The 16,083-nt window shown below is 36.6% G+C and overlaps 1 protein-coding gene across 1 annotated transcript in view; it reads right to left on the bottom strand.

The window, feature by feature from the left end:
- The window catches only part of dpy (fibrillin-like protein dumpy), a 474,963-nt gene that overhangs the window by 410,645 nt on the left and 48,235 nt on the right, over positions 1-16,083 (bottom strand). The window lies entirely within an intron of this gene.

Genomic DNA, 16,083 nt, shown 5'->3' with positions numbered 1-16,083 from the left:
GAACAAAAAGTACTGCTACTTATAAGCACGTTGAATATGCAGCTAAAAAGGGGCGTACTTATACGTATGTTAGATAACAATTGGTTTCTTCCTTTTTACTGCAATTATTTCTGAAAGATAATGGTGTTGCGTAAATTAATCACTCCATAGGTCCTTGGCATAATTGGGAAGACAGGAAAGGAAAGAAATTCTCGCCGTTCTACAATTACAGTCTCATGTAAATGCTTGGATATATAACGAGAAATTACGTTAATATGGATTTAGTTATTTTTAACACGAAAGAACAGAACTTTAATGACTGTTTCCTTAAAAGACGTACGCAAAAAAATAAACCAGTAGATTTACATCTGAAGATGTAATTACTAATTTAAAAAAACTAGAAGTTTAAGAACTACTGCTCCCCTACCTGGATCATGGCTTGTAAAACTATTTTTTTAGGATTGTTTCTGTCCTAGTTTTTTCTCGCCATAGCAGAGATGCACCCCTATAAAAACATACTTGTATATTATGTTGTTGTTTTTTTTATCCAGCCACCACACACTCGTCGCGAACTAGCAGTTATGAAATTTTTGCATAAAATTCTCAATGGAAAAATTAAAACCGTTATTCTAATCAATCACTTTAATCAAAAAGTACCCCACTTGACCAACTTGCAACGTAAAGTTCTTCTACAGTCCCTCTACAAGGCTCTCTCTCCTATACAATGGTCTCTTTTTTATAGGCTTCTCCAAATGCTGACATTTTCTTGCCAGAATATAGTTTCCGGTATCATCTCGTATCATTTTTATTTTGTTGTGTTTTTCTGCTTATACAGTTTCAGTATAAAATGGTCATTCTGTACTTAAAGATAGTTTACCCAGGATTCGAACCTGAGGCTTCGTAACGCGTTACGTTAACCAGTCTTCCACGGAGACCGGTTCTGGATTTCTCAGATAACCTTGTAGTTGGCTTAGTTTTTATAACAATATGGGTACAGTAATCCGTATATCTGTTCACAAAATGAGGATGGTAATTTCCAAACGCATCTACTTGCAACCACCACAATATTACATTCTATTTCTCAGGAAATTTTTGCAAATTTCAGTTAATCTAATATTGGCTATTACGTTAACTCGGCAATTGGAAAAATGGGAAAGAGTAAGTAACGGTTTTACCGAAATGGAGTACTTTCATAGTGTCAAAGGAATTATTCTATAGTCGACCCGCTAGCTTCGTTGTCAGCAGATTGTTTTAAGTTTTCTTTTAATTTTTGAAGCTCTTATTGGGTCAAATAAAGTGCACGAACATGGCGATGGACAATTTACACGGTTATACTCATGGATCCCACTGTACAAGAATGCCTGCTGTCATATTTGACAATGGTTTAACTAAAATTTTAATTGCATTTATGGTCATAAAATACTTCTAGACCAAAGGACTCAGAAATGTTAAATCTTATGAATAGCTAGTGAGGATCAACAAGTCATCGGACCAGAGGTTAAAAAATGCCATTGATCTTATTAATTTGATACCCGACACATCGAAATTTCGTGATTTGTCTGGCTGCTATCCAGAAATAAGCCAATCATGTCCTATGTAAGTTGTATTTTAATGTTTTTCATAGTTCTGTATCAGAACTCTTGAAAATCCTGAAAAACTTTAAGTTGCATAAATCATTTTTGATGAGACACATGATTTAACACTGAAATAACAAAAAGAGAGAACTTTTCCCATTCATTCACGTTCACATCTAATTCTTGTTTTTATATTTTTCTCTTCAGTTTTTCTTTCACAGTTTCCTGCGAGTTCAATACAGCAATATGATAGCTAAAAAAAGTGAACGTATATAATTAATTCGAGGAACTGGTAACATGTTTTTAGTTATCCGAATTACAGTTGAGCGTTCAATCAATGAACCCTTACCACCTTTTCAAGTTCATTCATTATTAGCGAGTGAATTCCTAAATACAAGCGCAAGTTGAAAGAACTGTCGATTCAGAACTAATGAACTAAACATAAAAACACTGCAACCATATTCCAAAGCCGTCTTAAGTTCCACCGCGTTGTTTGCAAATGTGTGGTAAATCAAGGGAAAAAAGGTTTAAAAGAAGCAGGCGACTTCCGGTGAAGAAGCTAAACAGGAAGAGTTAACGAGGCATGCGACTTTGAAGGAGAAGAAAACAATGCAGTAAAAAAAAGTTTGTGGTTGTATGAGTCATAAATATGGGGAAGAGGAAAGTACATAAAAGGAGATAAAAACTTCAGGAATTCCTCCAGCAATTCAAATTCCAGAAAGTGTCGCTTACTTCATGTGTAAAAGCTGTCTTGTAAAGTTCAAAAGTTTGTCCACTTTATGCACAGATAGGCTAATTGGGACTGGACCTGCAGTTTAAAATGGGATCCGAACCATTGCGTATCTCGATCTGGTATCGAACCCAGCACCCATGATTACAAAGTGGCGGGATCACCACTACGCCATTGAGAGGCCCTGAAGGTTGTATTGTGGAACAGGTATCTAAAATATCAGTTGATATGAAGTATCTCACTTAAATCTTTTTCTTTCTTCTCCGGGTATAAAAATCCCTTTTTTTCCTTTCCTTCCTCCAATATTGCCCTCAATATGTAGGGAAACATAGTTCATCCTAAAATATCTGCTCCTGGTTCCGATTAATATTAATTAATATAAGATTTGTGTAATTATGAACAGATTTCCAAAATTCGGATTACATAAAAACGTTAAAAAAAGAAACACTTTCAAGCTGCGTTTAATGTGTAAGCAAGATACAGTCTTCTCCATGAATACATCAATACTAGTCACTCGAAAATTGTTCCTTTGAGTACAGTTTGCTGAACAAATAGACAAACCATAGTATTTATTCACATACTAGTTTTTAGTATTTGCTGAGGGGGGATGTCCACCTCTCTGTTTCTTGCTCTGGCACAGTGGCTGACCAACATCTCACTTGATAGATTATAGATGTATCGGTGTGTATTTCATTCATACATGCAAACAGTATTAAAAAGGAACAACATTATCGCAGGTTGTTTTTACAACATTCATCCCATTTCTCATGAACAATTTGAACATTTTGTAATTAAAAATGAATCAATTAACTAAGATGATAAACGAAGTATTCATCACCTCATAATGTGTAAGTAGTAATCAGCAACATTTAGTACTCGACTGATGAGTATCAATTTGTTACCGGTCAATGACAATGACATAGCGAACACACTATTTTGTCAAGTTTCTATCCTGCAACTTATAGTTTCATTTCCACTATGCTTTTTATTATTTCGGAATATGGATCAAGGCCCACATTGGATGTATGTACACCATATACTGACCCGTATTAATAATTTTGATAGTTGATTAAATGTTTACTGTAATGTGGGGGGGGGGGGGCTATTCTGAACAAGTGGGGTTATTCTGAACAGTGTGTTCTAAAATGTTTTCCTGTTTAATACTTACTGAACTAATCTTGAAAACCAAATGGAAAAAAAAATGCTATCTTATTTTGGGATCATAATGGTTCACTCTGAGTGCAATAATTCCCATGTGGTCGCTAAACGGAACTAATAAAAAATAGAAACCTAGGAACAGTTGCTTTCACATTTTCCAAAAACATATCAGCATGAAGCCCCATCAGTAAGGTGGAATGTTCCGAATAGTCCCTAGGTGACGTACAACAGAGCATACATACAAAATGTGCTTGTGTTCAGAATAGCCCCCAAATGAGTGTAATTCTGAACAGAGGTTTGAGAATTTTTTCTGGACCAACAAAAAACACACGAGTCTAACAACTTATGGTACGTCGAAGGTGGCATCATGACTACAGAACTATTTTTATTTAACTTTACACTGCTATCAGGTACCACTACAATTCAACGACATTTACTGCAATGCGTTCAGAATAGCCCCACATTACGGTACCTTTAAATGTAGACCTACATGTATTTTTCTTCACTCTAGTATTTAGTCAAACAATAAGAGGAATGAAATAAACCGGGCTAACTGATACAATTTCTCCTCACGAGTGTAACTAAAGAAACAAAAGCCCCTTTCAACTCTTTCATGGTTGGCTGGTTTTATCACACGTCCTCAAAACCTCTGCTAGTACACTTTCATGTGGAAATACGAGCGCTCCAAATCAAATGCAGAAAGTATCATCCTGTTTTATGATGTGCTTTTTGTCATGTTTCCTACACTAGCCACAAACTTTGTTTTTATATCAGTGAGATTTCAAAGCAAATTTGAAAGAAATTGACAACTACGGTTTGATTGCACCAGATTTTTTAGCCGCAACAGTGCTCCCCTTGCACCTCCATTGACGCTGAACTAAATCGAACACCAGTGAATGAAAATTTGCTTATAAAGCGCGTAAGATCCTTAACGATTGCTAGTCAATCGGCGAGAATAACTTCTGATCAACATGTCATCAATACACCTTAGCTTTAGCCTAATAGAAAATTCCAGTATTGTTTCGTACTAGTTCTAATCAAGTTTTCTTCGGTTAGGTTCTTCTTTGTTTGTTTTAAATACCTGATAATACTACACCACGATGGAAACTTTTGCAATATGTAAGACTAGTACGACTTGTAACTTGTGGCCTGGTAGTCAAAGTCAGTGTCGCTGTGTTTGTATAGGGTGCATGTGCAAAATGTACTAAGTTGAAGATACTTAAAGGCGCAGTCACATTGTAGTATACTCATCATCTCCCCAACAAAGGTTTCGGGTTCGAATTTCGGCTTGGAGACGTAGGTGTTACTTCATCAAATTCTCATCATAATTCATTCTCATCGTTGTAATTAGTGGCAGAAAAGTGAAGTAAAATAAGGAAAATACAAAAATACAATACATTGGATGATGATGATGTACTAACGTGACTTCTCTGTTTATTTTGTGCTTACCTAAATGTTCTTCATTTGGATGTGTGAATATATAAGCTACAGGAATTGATATTTTCTTAACAGTTAAGAATGAGCACTTATTGAAACTACTAGAACGTATTTTCAATGTCTATAATTGTGGCATTGAAGATTACACTGTTTTAATGTACTGTTAGAAGATAAAAATATAACATGTCAGCTCTAGTAAAAGACGTTTCCTCTGTAGTACATAATATTCCCAAATGTAACGGCCTCGTCGCATCTTGTTGCAACATCTCGACATCCAGTACGCACCTTGACAGTGACAAGTTGACAACTTGACAAGAGAAGCAAGAAAAGGGCATTCTGATGAGCAAAGCAGGAAGGAAGTCAGTGGTGCCAGATAAAAGGAATTAAGCGCCACAGTAACTTCCTCGAGAGTGTGAATTATGTCACAGAAGTCGCAGATTAGATGGGAATGGATTTCAACTCTCACATTTTGTGTCGATTTTCAAGCAAGGGATCATTTTTTCATGCACTAGAGGTTATAATCAGTATAATAATAAAATGTTTATTTCTTTATTTCTGTTGTTGTAAATGTACGTGTTCTAACATTCTGAAAGTGGCGACTGAATTGTTAAAGTAATAAACTTTGTACAGAGTTTACTCATCCGGAAATAATGAAACGTGTTTCAGGTACACTCGCCTCATAGTGCCGTGCTTTGCTCCTTTATACAACAGTTTTATCCAATATCGATGAAACTGCACACTGCACACTGCATTTTGGACAAAAATGTGGTACAAATAAGATAACTGCGACACTAGTAAGTGATGTGAATGTATATCAGTTGCATGTATTTTGCATGTGTATTGTAGTTTTCCTTTTTTTTGCTCAGTTTTCTCTCTAGGCAAATCGCAACGATTAGGGTGTGTGATGATTATACTAAATTGATGAAGGTACACACAGAGATATATTCAAGTCTAGGCTAATAATCAAACCCGGAGTCTCGTAGTCGACAACCCAACCAACTTGTGCTATCGAGGCATTTTCCATATTCATGGACGAGAAAAGTTAGCACCACAGCACAGAAATTTATGCTACTCGTAGTAGGTTCGTACCAAGTTGTGGATGCTGCGAATACAAATGTATGTGACTATACATGCATTCAAGGCATTCAGTCTAATGCAAAAGTTTGATCAGTAGAAACTATATCGAGTAAAAATTTGTCAAGAGTTTATAGTTTATATTGTCTAATACACTAATGAATGTATTGTATCATCATATCACTTAACTAACCGTCTGTATTTACTAGTATTTATCTGCACGGCAGTTAGTGCTGTAGCTACTCATAAACTAATAACGCTTCGTACTTCCATCTGTAGTTTCTGGTAAGTCTACAATTGCTCACAAGCTACATGCTACCTTTCAGCTTATAATCATTCCAACAAACTACGGGGTTCATTATGAATTACCTCTCTTTACTTCTGTTGTGGTTCATTCAACTTACTGTAGAGGGCCATTGTTTACAAAACACATCATAATTACCTGCAAGAGAAAGACACCCTCTTTCTCCACAAGTTTATAGCGCTGTCGAAAAAACGACACGAGATTGGAAATCATTGCATATATAAACTTGTAACCTGAGTGGACACTAACCTTCGTAAGAAAGAAAACAATACTAAACTATAAAACCGAAACTACATGTTCCTCTTACATTGCAATTACTCCAACGTGAAAACAATTTTGGAAGTCTCGCAATAAAACTTATTTTTATAGCCTTACAATTCCGTAACTACAACCCAACAGAAAGTTATCTTTCTTCTCTGTTACGCATGAGGAAAGACCAGTTCTTTTTTACAGATGGAAAGAGAGTTGAGAGTTGAATGGTCATTGAAAAGCAGGGAGTTTATCGAATGAAGACAACAAGAAAGTTGCACCTCGTTTACACTATCATATTTCTTACTTTTCTACGCTGATTGAATAAATGAACGAGTTAAAAAATTTTGCTGCGTCGACATATGACCATTTTGCACCCGTCGAAGTATGAGAGGAAAAATCCTCTTATCTAAAACCCTTAAAGTTAAAAAAGGGGTGTAAAGAGTCTCTTGAGAGAGATTAAAAGTGCAAGGTTGTAAAGAGACCTACACAGAAGGAGTAATGAAGATGACATATTATTGACGTTGCATTTATACATCTCTAGGCATATCCTGGCGAAGATATGTGATGGAACAGATGAATAGGCAAACACGATGTATACAATGTAGAGAATTGGAATTTAGAAGCCGTGGTGTCGTATCACATTACACTCTACATTCAGGACAAGTTGGTCGTCATTATTTTTCAATCACGCAACCGTAGGGATCAATGATAATTGATACAGTAACTAAAGTTTTCAGTTTATTCTGCATAAAACAGCATAGTATGTTTAACGAATATTATATTATTCGTATGAAAATTAAATTATTTCAGAATGAGAAATAGGAACAGCATATTTTGTAAACTGAACTTCATTTTTCTTGGTATACGTACTTCGTTGTAATATATATTACAGTTCAGATAGTAGGTTGACATCTAACTGTATTGGATGAGTCAAAGAACTGTAACGGATGTTATGTTTTACTTCCTTACTTGTCGCATAATTATGAGCCTTTAAAAAAATGTAATTACCACTCTACGTGTGGGAATCTTGAACTTCATTCCTGTTACACAATCGCAAAGGAAGGCATACGAATACTTGAACTATTTTATTCATACTCCAGATTAGAGAGTTCAGGCTTCCTCAGCTGAAAAATATAATCTGTGCTCTTTCTTCCTCTTCTTCTTGGCAAAAATTCATACATAAAAATCAGTTTGTGCTCACCGTAATCACTGCTTTTTGGACAAAACTACAAGACAGAATTCCGGTAAAGGTACACGCCCCAAGTACATTTCGGGTAACAATCTAACGGACCGGTTTATTGGGGCTCAGACACTGCTAACAGGTGATATTCAAGGTCGTTCAAAACGACCTTCACATCCACTGTTTTTTTCTTTCTTCTTTCTTCTTTCACCTTGTCCTACGCCTACTTTATTGCTCTACCTGATCAACTAATAAGGAAGGGAGAAGAAATGTGAGTAGGGGTTTCTTTTCTCCGATATCTTGTATTTTTGGCTGTCTTCTACCTGCACAATTTCTCCTGCAAACTGTCATATTTGTTACATTGTAAAAGAAAAGAAACAAAACTGCCGAATAGCCTGTGGGGCCAACATGAAAAGAAGTTGAATGTTTTCGTACTGCCTTTTTTTTTTCCTACGTTTTTCTAAATTGCCTTGCATGTTGCAACGAACGAAGAAGACAAGGGAACAAAGGAAGTTTCCAGGTGATTCATCTTCCTCTTTTGCCCGAAGACATAAATTCTTCAATTTCACTTTCGCTCTTCAACCCTCCTGCTTCCAGACGAAGGAAACCACAGGGGAAGAAACGTACCAGAATATTAAATTAGCACCCTCCAGTTCCGTACCTTACTTAGGTTCCCTGCGAACAAAGAAACACTGGATACAAATGAAGGGTTGCAGCTGCGGGTTTGGATAGGATGGAGGGTGGGGCTGTTCCTTGCCGTACCTTTTCTGCCATCACAACAGATACGGTTATTTCCAATTCCTCTTTCCTGTTCCTTTTTGGCAAACAGAAATCGAAAGTAGTGTGATCAGGAAACACCGTAGAGAACAGTTTGAAAGTGAACCGATTACATGATTGAAGGAAATTAAGCCAAAAAAGTTGGAAATGCCTTTTACATTCTGTTTCCTGTCGGATGTCCTGTAAAAGCAATATTTTAAAAAAATTTGAGGAGCAAGAAATTTTCAGGAAAGTGAATGCTGATATTTGTGCATATGGTAAATTAGCATATTTTGCCGCAACTTTTTACCAGTACGCTTGAATATCAATTGTTTCGTAGAACCACGTCAAACCTGCTGCAGTACACGTAGGATACTTGGATGAGACAAAAATATTCAATGTATTAAAAAACCCGTTTTCGTACCAGCAATAGAGGAAACAATTGCTGATGGATAGTTTTTTATTTCTTCAGAAAACTTCACAACACTAGATGATAAAATGCAAGAGGGCGTATTCTGAATTGTAACTAAATTATGAAAATCTATACTGTCTGAAAGCGTATTTATTAAGATGATTCTTTCCTCACATATACTGTATGTTAACCAATGCACTTTGAACAAAGATAGAAATGGACTACGGTGAAAATTCCCTCCAGCAGTTAGTTTAAGTTGGCACTCCTTATTCGGATACAACAACTTAGACCAGAAACATCTTGGTAACACAAAATTAAGCCCCACCTTCACCGATAAATGCCCGACAACTGACATTCAACATTAAAAAGCTTCTACTTCAGTATCTTTGACGTGAGATGGGTACATTAGCATTTGGTCATTGTGAGACGTGAGACACAGATAACTATCAGTCATGTACGGTGCAGTCTAATGGCTTTTGTTTTTCATTTCCTTACAAACGTAGACGAATACTGAGCATGCGTTGATAAAGGTTACATGGAAAATAGGACGGAAATGTTATTACCGCACAGAGGAGTGTGAATGCATTCTAATTAAATAATAACAATTGAGTTGCAAGCATGGCGCATTGCAATCGAAAGGTATATTCAGGAGGCACATTCATTATCATTACACTGGTAACTTAACATTTGTGTTAGTGTAAAGTTTGGTTCTTGAATATTAATTTAGCATTATGTGATGTAAATAACTTTTCTATTCTGAATTCAAAATGGGTTCCGGTATATAGGAACAAACTCTTGAAATCATTTAGCATATTCTGCATATGATCGATCATATGATAAAACTTAGGCTAAAAATTGCATTACGTGTAGGAAAATAATTTTTCAGAAATCGGCTTACTTCTCGATAATTCTACCTCTAGTATCATAACTTTCTAAAACTGATCCACATTTTATCATCTTCTTTATTATTAAAGATGCTTAACCTTTTGTACATATTTCCAGTGATAGGTTATTCGCAATAAAAATACAGAGGCTGTTCAGCATATATTTGTCCAAACGCGATTCCTCCCCCCTGCACTCAGAATGAACTCACCCAACCTTGGTCGGGCATGTTTGTCAGTGTAGTGTGTGAGCTGTAAAAGAGTGGTTGTGTTTTCTCACTGGGCCAAAAATCCCGCCCAAACTGAGCCGCTTTTTGGGAGGAGTGCGTTGTATAACTTTCCAAGTGTTTGCATTTTCTCGCTTGGCCGAAAATGCTGCCAAAACAGTTGCTTTTGGGAAGGTTATGTTGTAGCCTTTTATGACGTAAAGTTCAGTGTGTCAATGATCAGAAAGTAGTGTAAGAGCAAAAATTGTGACGTTAGTTTGACTTTATTCAAGAATGTGATCGCAAGTATAAGGATTGCATGGCCCCAGCGTAAGGTTCTCCAACAAAGGGGACGAGAACACGTCCGTGCACACAAGCCACCACCCGTATGCAGGTGCAAGGTGCGGTTAACAGTTTCCAAAGACATATTTAGATGATTTTCCATCTGTCTTTGGGTCGGTGGATTCTCTTGCATGCCCATTCTGCGAAGTTTCGCCTGCATACTGGTGGTGGCTTGTGTGCACGGACGTGTTCTCGTCCCCTTTGTTGGAGAACCTTACGCTGGGGCCATGCAATCCTTATACTTGCCGATCACATTCTTGAATAAAGTCAAACTAACGTCACAATTTTTGCTCTTACACTACTTCCTGATCATTGACACACTGAACTTTACGTCATAAAAGGCTACAACATAACCTTCCCAAAAGCAACTGTTTTGGCAGCATTTTCGGCCAAGCGAGAAAACGCAAACACTTGGAAAGTTATACTGTACAACGCACTCCTCCCAAAAAGCGGCTCAGTTTGGGCGGGATTTTTGGCCCAGTGAGAAAACACAACCACTCTTTTACAGCTCACACACTACACTGACAAACAAACATGCCCGACCAAGGTTGGGTGAGTTCAATCTGAGTGCAGGGGGGAGGAATCGCGTTTGGTCAAATATACGCTGAACAACCTCTGTATAAGGTTGGGAATGGAGAAATGAAAAGGAGTTTATGTGGACTACTCTTGGGATCGTCATGTTTGTTTGTAATTGTTAAGGAAAGTGAAAGACAAAACTATCATATCCCATACACTACAATAACTAAAACACGGATCTCGCGAAAGCTGTTGTTCGTGTCTTCCAGTTCATTTGAAACTTTCCACATCAAAGGTCGAGAATGAACAAGTTATGATTCCGAAGACAAGACTACAGGCACTACAGGATAATGTGCGGGGAGTTTCATGTTTGTTCGCTTTTGTCCTATTACTTTGAAGTATGCTTTCACCCTCAGTGCTATATCTGTAATTTCTAGCTTGTTTTTTATATCCAGAAGTCGGTGAATATAAATAAGGTTGACAAGAACAACGAAAGACGGCTTCAAGTAACAATGTTTGACTTCGTAATACATTACCAAATCGAGTGCTTCAGTCCTTTCTCAACGCAATCGTGATTTCCCTCTTCTCCCATGTCTATCTTTTTTGCTCTACTACCACATGAGCAATGTGGTGATGCAGTGGTAGGCCAACAATTTGGTGTAATGATAATAACAACAGCGGTAATGTCCCTTTAAATGACTTCACCATTACATTTTCATGCCGTCCCAGTCGGCCAATGTGCAAGGGAAAAAAAATCTGCCTTTAAAGTGGGCTTAACGATGCGGCAGTGCTTTGAAACAATGTTCTAGTTTACTCTTGCTCCCCACCCACGCGCATCATTAATTAGGAGGACGTGTACCGAGTGAAAGTCGCCGTATGTGAAAGGAAGGCAAACACCCTGGAACGGAACAAGCTTAAATTAATAACCATTACATCAAATTGGAGCTTAAAAAACTGTAAGAGTTCACAATCTTGCTTTACGGTAGCCGATTTTTTTTTGTACCTTGGACCTAGACCTACCGTCTACTAAAATGACCTTTTCATAAGAACGTGAAGTTTGCACACAAGGCAAAGTAACATTGCCAAATGCAATTAGAAAGCGCCTCAAGCTTGCCAGGTCATAATATTACGTTTCACGACTTTGCTTAGTAGATAAAAACAAATGTAGGCTATTAAACTGCAACATTCTCTAAACAAATTCCAAGGAACATTAACTAGCGCCATAGCGGACATTTTCAAAATACGTAATATCTTTAGTTACACATTAGAAATTGTGTTTGAAATTGGCCATTTCTCTAGAACATTTTCTTAATATTTTCTTCCAAGTTCATGAGCAATGGGTTGTTAATATACTAAAGTTAGTGGGTATAAAGAGCAGAATTTTAAGCGTACATAAAGATGACACAGGATGTGAATGCTATATAGTAATAACACAAAAATCTATCTACCGTTCATTGCATGCCATTAAGGCACGTGAGAAATGTGAAGGTATGTACGTTTCCTTATATTTCGATCTCGACGAAAATAGAAGTGATGTAATCACGCTTTGGCAGTACTTAATCCTTCTCCCAGGTACCCATTAATGACAGGCTGATTGAGTTCCAGATATATATTTATGCACAAGCATAGACAGGTAAAAATATCGACAAGATCACCTACCCCAAGAATCAAATTCGGGATTCGAGCATGGAAGTAAAACCCCTTAGTGATTTTACCACAACAGCTCAAAGTGTTCATGGTATTCAGGAAGTTAATCTATAAAAAATATAAATGCCGTAGATTGTACATAATTGGACTAAATGTTTCAAGTTACATAAATTACCATCGGGGGAGCTTATAGCGGCATCCTTAACTCAAGCATGATTTTTTTTTTTTTAACTACCTAGCTCTGTTCGAGGCTAACCTACTTTCAACTCTTCACGTTGCATTCCATTACATAAAGAGGATCATGCTTCGGGCGATCGAAGCAATCATCTCTCTACACCTTAACATCACTGTTTGTATTAGTGCCATGTCTGCAGTAATGGGTGCATTGGCCTCTTATTATAAGAATCAAGGAGGAGCCGTATAGTTAGTAACGTCATTATAAAGAGCAAGATTAGTCAGTCCCGTTAGACATGAAGCAAAAATAAGGATGAAAAAAAACTGCATCGTGCATACAGCTTGTGTGGGTGACAAGTTTCAAATCGACTAGTTTCACAGGAGACCAGCAATTGTTCAAAGACAATTTTATATAAACCGTTGTACTATAAAACTAATAATTACCATACCTTAATACAATTGTATCAATGGTAATGAAATATTTGCCCTTGAACATTAATTAGGATTCGCTTATTAATGGTTATACCCAAAGGCGCACGCAGGATTTTTTCTCAGGGGGGAGGGCAGTCACAAATTTTTATTATAATTATTTTTATAATTATTGGTATTATTATACTTTTTATTTCTGTTGTGATTATTATTATTATTATTATTATTATTACATTACTATTACTACTACTATGTTTTTTTAAAAAATTACATACATTTGTAATTTCCATATTCTGTACATCTATATAGAATTTGCATAACTATATACATAATATTAATCCATGTAGGACAAAAAGCTATTTTTTATAGTTAGATAAACAGTGTAAAATAGACTGTAAGCTTAAATTTAACCCTGCTTCAAATAATAATAATAATAATAATAATAATAACAGTTGCTGTAATTTACGGCCTGTAAGTCATCGAAAACAATATTTTTTGTTATAAAATATCCCTACAATTTCACCATTCGAATTATTAACTCTTTCCAGAATCTCAGGGGGGTGGGCACTTGCCATCTGGTGATAATATGGACAAACATAATGGACAATATCAGAGACTCGAGAATCTTTGTTTATCCATAGTCCCGCAAAACACTTGTCACAGTGCAAACACCGATAAAAAAATCATTATATAAAAATAAAAGCAACAATGTGTCTTAAATTGAAAATAAGTTAAATATACGCATGGGTATAGTGGGATGCACAAGTACAGATCGTGAAATTGTCCATGACTATTTTGATTAATTCTCTTGCATCCTGCATGCTTTAAATACGACTTTTTACGTATGCTGGTGTAGAAGTTGTCAGCAGCTTGTGTGACGTTTGGTTTCAATTTTTGAAGCTCTCACTGCGTAAAACAAAGAGAATAAACATAGTGATGTTCAATTTGCATGTTAATACTTATGCTTCCCACTCTACACCATTTTAACAAGTTGGGCCTCTTCGATAGTGCGATGGCTAACGCTCTCACCTTCTTCATCAAGAAAACTCTATTCTCGATGGGGCCACATTGCAGAGTTGTTCGGATTCCACTAAAAGCACAAACCTTTTGTTCTATAGTAGTAGGTTCAAGTAATTACTTGTGCGTGCCGACGTGGGCATTGCATTAATACACCGACAAAAACAATTAATGGGATTGATCAAATAATAGATCCAATGCTTCCATTAAGTTGCTCAAATGGAAGCATATGAAAGTTTTCTATGCACTTGATCTGCGTTATCACAGTGAGTATGTTGCTTTCTATCTGCGCCGCAGCAACCAATCATCACTGCATGCCTCGTGTTGCTCAACTGCTTTCGACACAGACTGCATTAACTGAAAGTGTTTCTTCTCAGGAACTGCTCAAGGGCATTAGCTTAAGCACTCTGATTCTTTCTATACATCGTAAATGTAATGCAGTTTCTTACAGAAGTCTCGAGTTGAAAAATGTAATTTAAAGTGAGTTCATCCGTATGGATGTTGCTGATAAATGTAAGGTATTTAAGTCTTCGTAAGATGTTGTCATACCTCGTATATGTAGGAGGATTATTGTGCTGTTCCTATGAAATCAGTACTATCAATGACATTGTAACAAAGCAAAAACCAAAACAACGATGGACTTAATATAATGTGTAACTTGCATATATCTGTATAAACAGAGATTTCTGAAATTTTCTGGCCACCGATAAAAAACTATTCACACCAAACTTTTAATTTCAAGAGGTTACACGTGCCCAAAAATAAGAAATTTTTGTACTTCACAAATAGCGGGAAGAGAAAATAAATATCTCTCGTCTTTTATGTGAACCTGAGTATCTTCTAATCATCTTGTAATCATGTAGACTAAAACTACAATCAAAATATAGTTCTAATGCGACAAGCAAGTTTTCTTTTCTATACAACAATGAATAACTCGTCTGTATACATTAGGAATTATTCAAATCGGTAGTGTTAACGCCATGGCTTGTAATCAAGGGTCCCGGTTCGATACACGATGAAAGCACGTAGTGGTTCGGATCCACTTTAAACTATAAGTCCAGTGCTTTGTTCCACTGGCAATTAGCATTTCGGTGCATAAAGTGGACTTACAAACAAATTCAAACTCATTCATCGATTGTCACGCCAACTGGTGGCGAGAACAAAACGCACAATACATGTTTAAAGGGGAAGTTTTTAAATCAGAATGCCCCTTTCAAGACGATATAATCAATTAGTCCCAGTATCCTATTCATAATTCAATTCAACATGTTTTTTTAAAACACTTCCATCTTTCAAAACTTTTAAAGTGTACCTACTTATAGATATAATACACACATTTTATGATGTTTGATCAAGTAAATCGAACTTTTGGTTGTTTCATTTTTTTTCTGTAAAAGCTAGATGTAATTTTCGTTGAGTTCTAGGCAGTTGCAACGTGAAGGAATTTGATAACATCCGGTTGCTGAACTGGTGTTCTCAATGGAGCCCGTTTCCAAGTGAAAGTTACGCCTTTTCCTTGTGCACATTTGCCTTTTGTATGCAGATACAACTCCACTTCCTTTCAGTCTATTCATTCTGTCTAGATGCACACACACCATCATTTAAAAAGAAGTAAACTTTCGAACATTGTCTCCGAGTGAGCCTAACTACAATTTGTAAATGGCCTTCCTGAGCATTAAGAGGCAGCTAACGACTCTTGAGCACAGGGACTGGAAGGACGTTACACACATCAGATTGATTTATTAAACATTTCGGAGAAAACCAAAGTAGCACATCACGAAGGATACTTTTATAAATGGCCGTATTTATGTGTATTATTTTTTATAAAACTCGTCCGCAAGTCTCATATTTTTACCAAGTGCAATGCTACAGACCATATATATTGGGAAAAATTTTCTTAATTTGCGTGAAGATACGTAAGAAGCAAGTAAAGTCCTAAATCGGCACCAAAGAAATGTCGATTTATTAGATGGTGGTATCACTTTGGATTTAGAACGACACTAGAGCCAACTGAA

This window comes from Lepisma saccharinum, chromosome 9 (assembly GCF_977018435.1).
Source record: "Lepisma saccharinum chromosome 9, izLepSacc3.1, whole genome shotgun sequence".
NCBI lineage: Eukaryota > Metazoa > Arthropoda > Insecta > Zygentoma > Lepismatidae > Lepisma > Lepisma saccharinum.
This window is presented reverse-complemented; position numbering and strand designations above follow the sequence as displayed.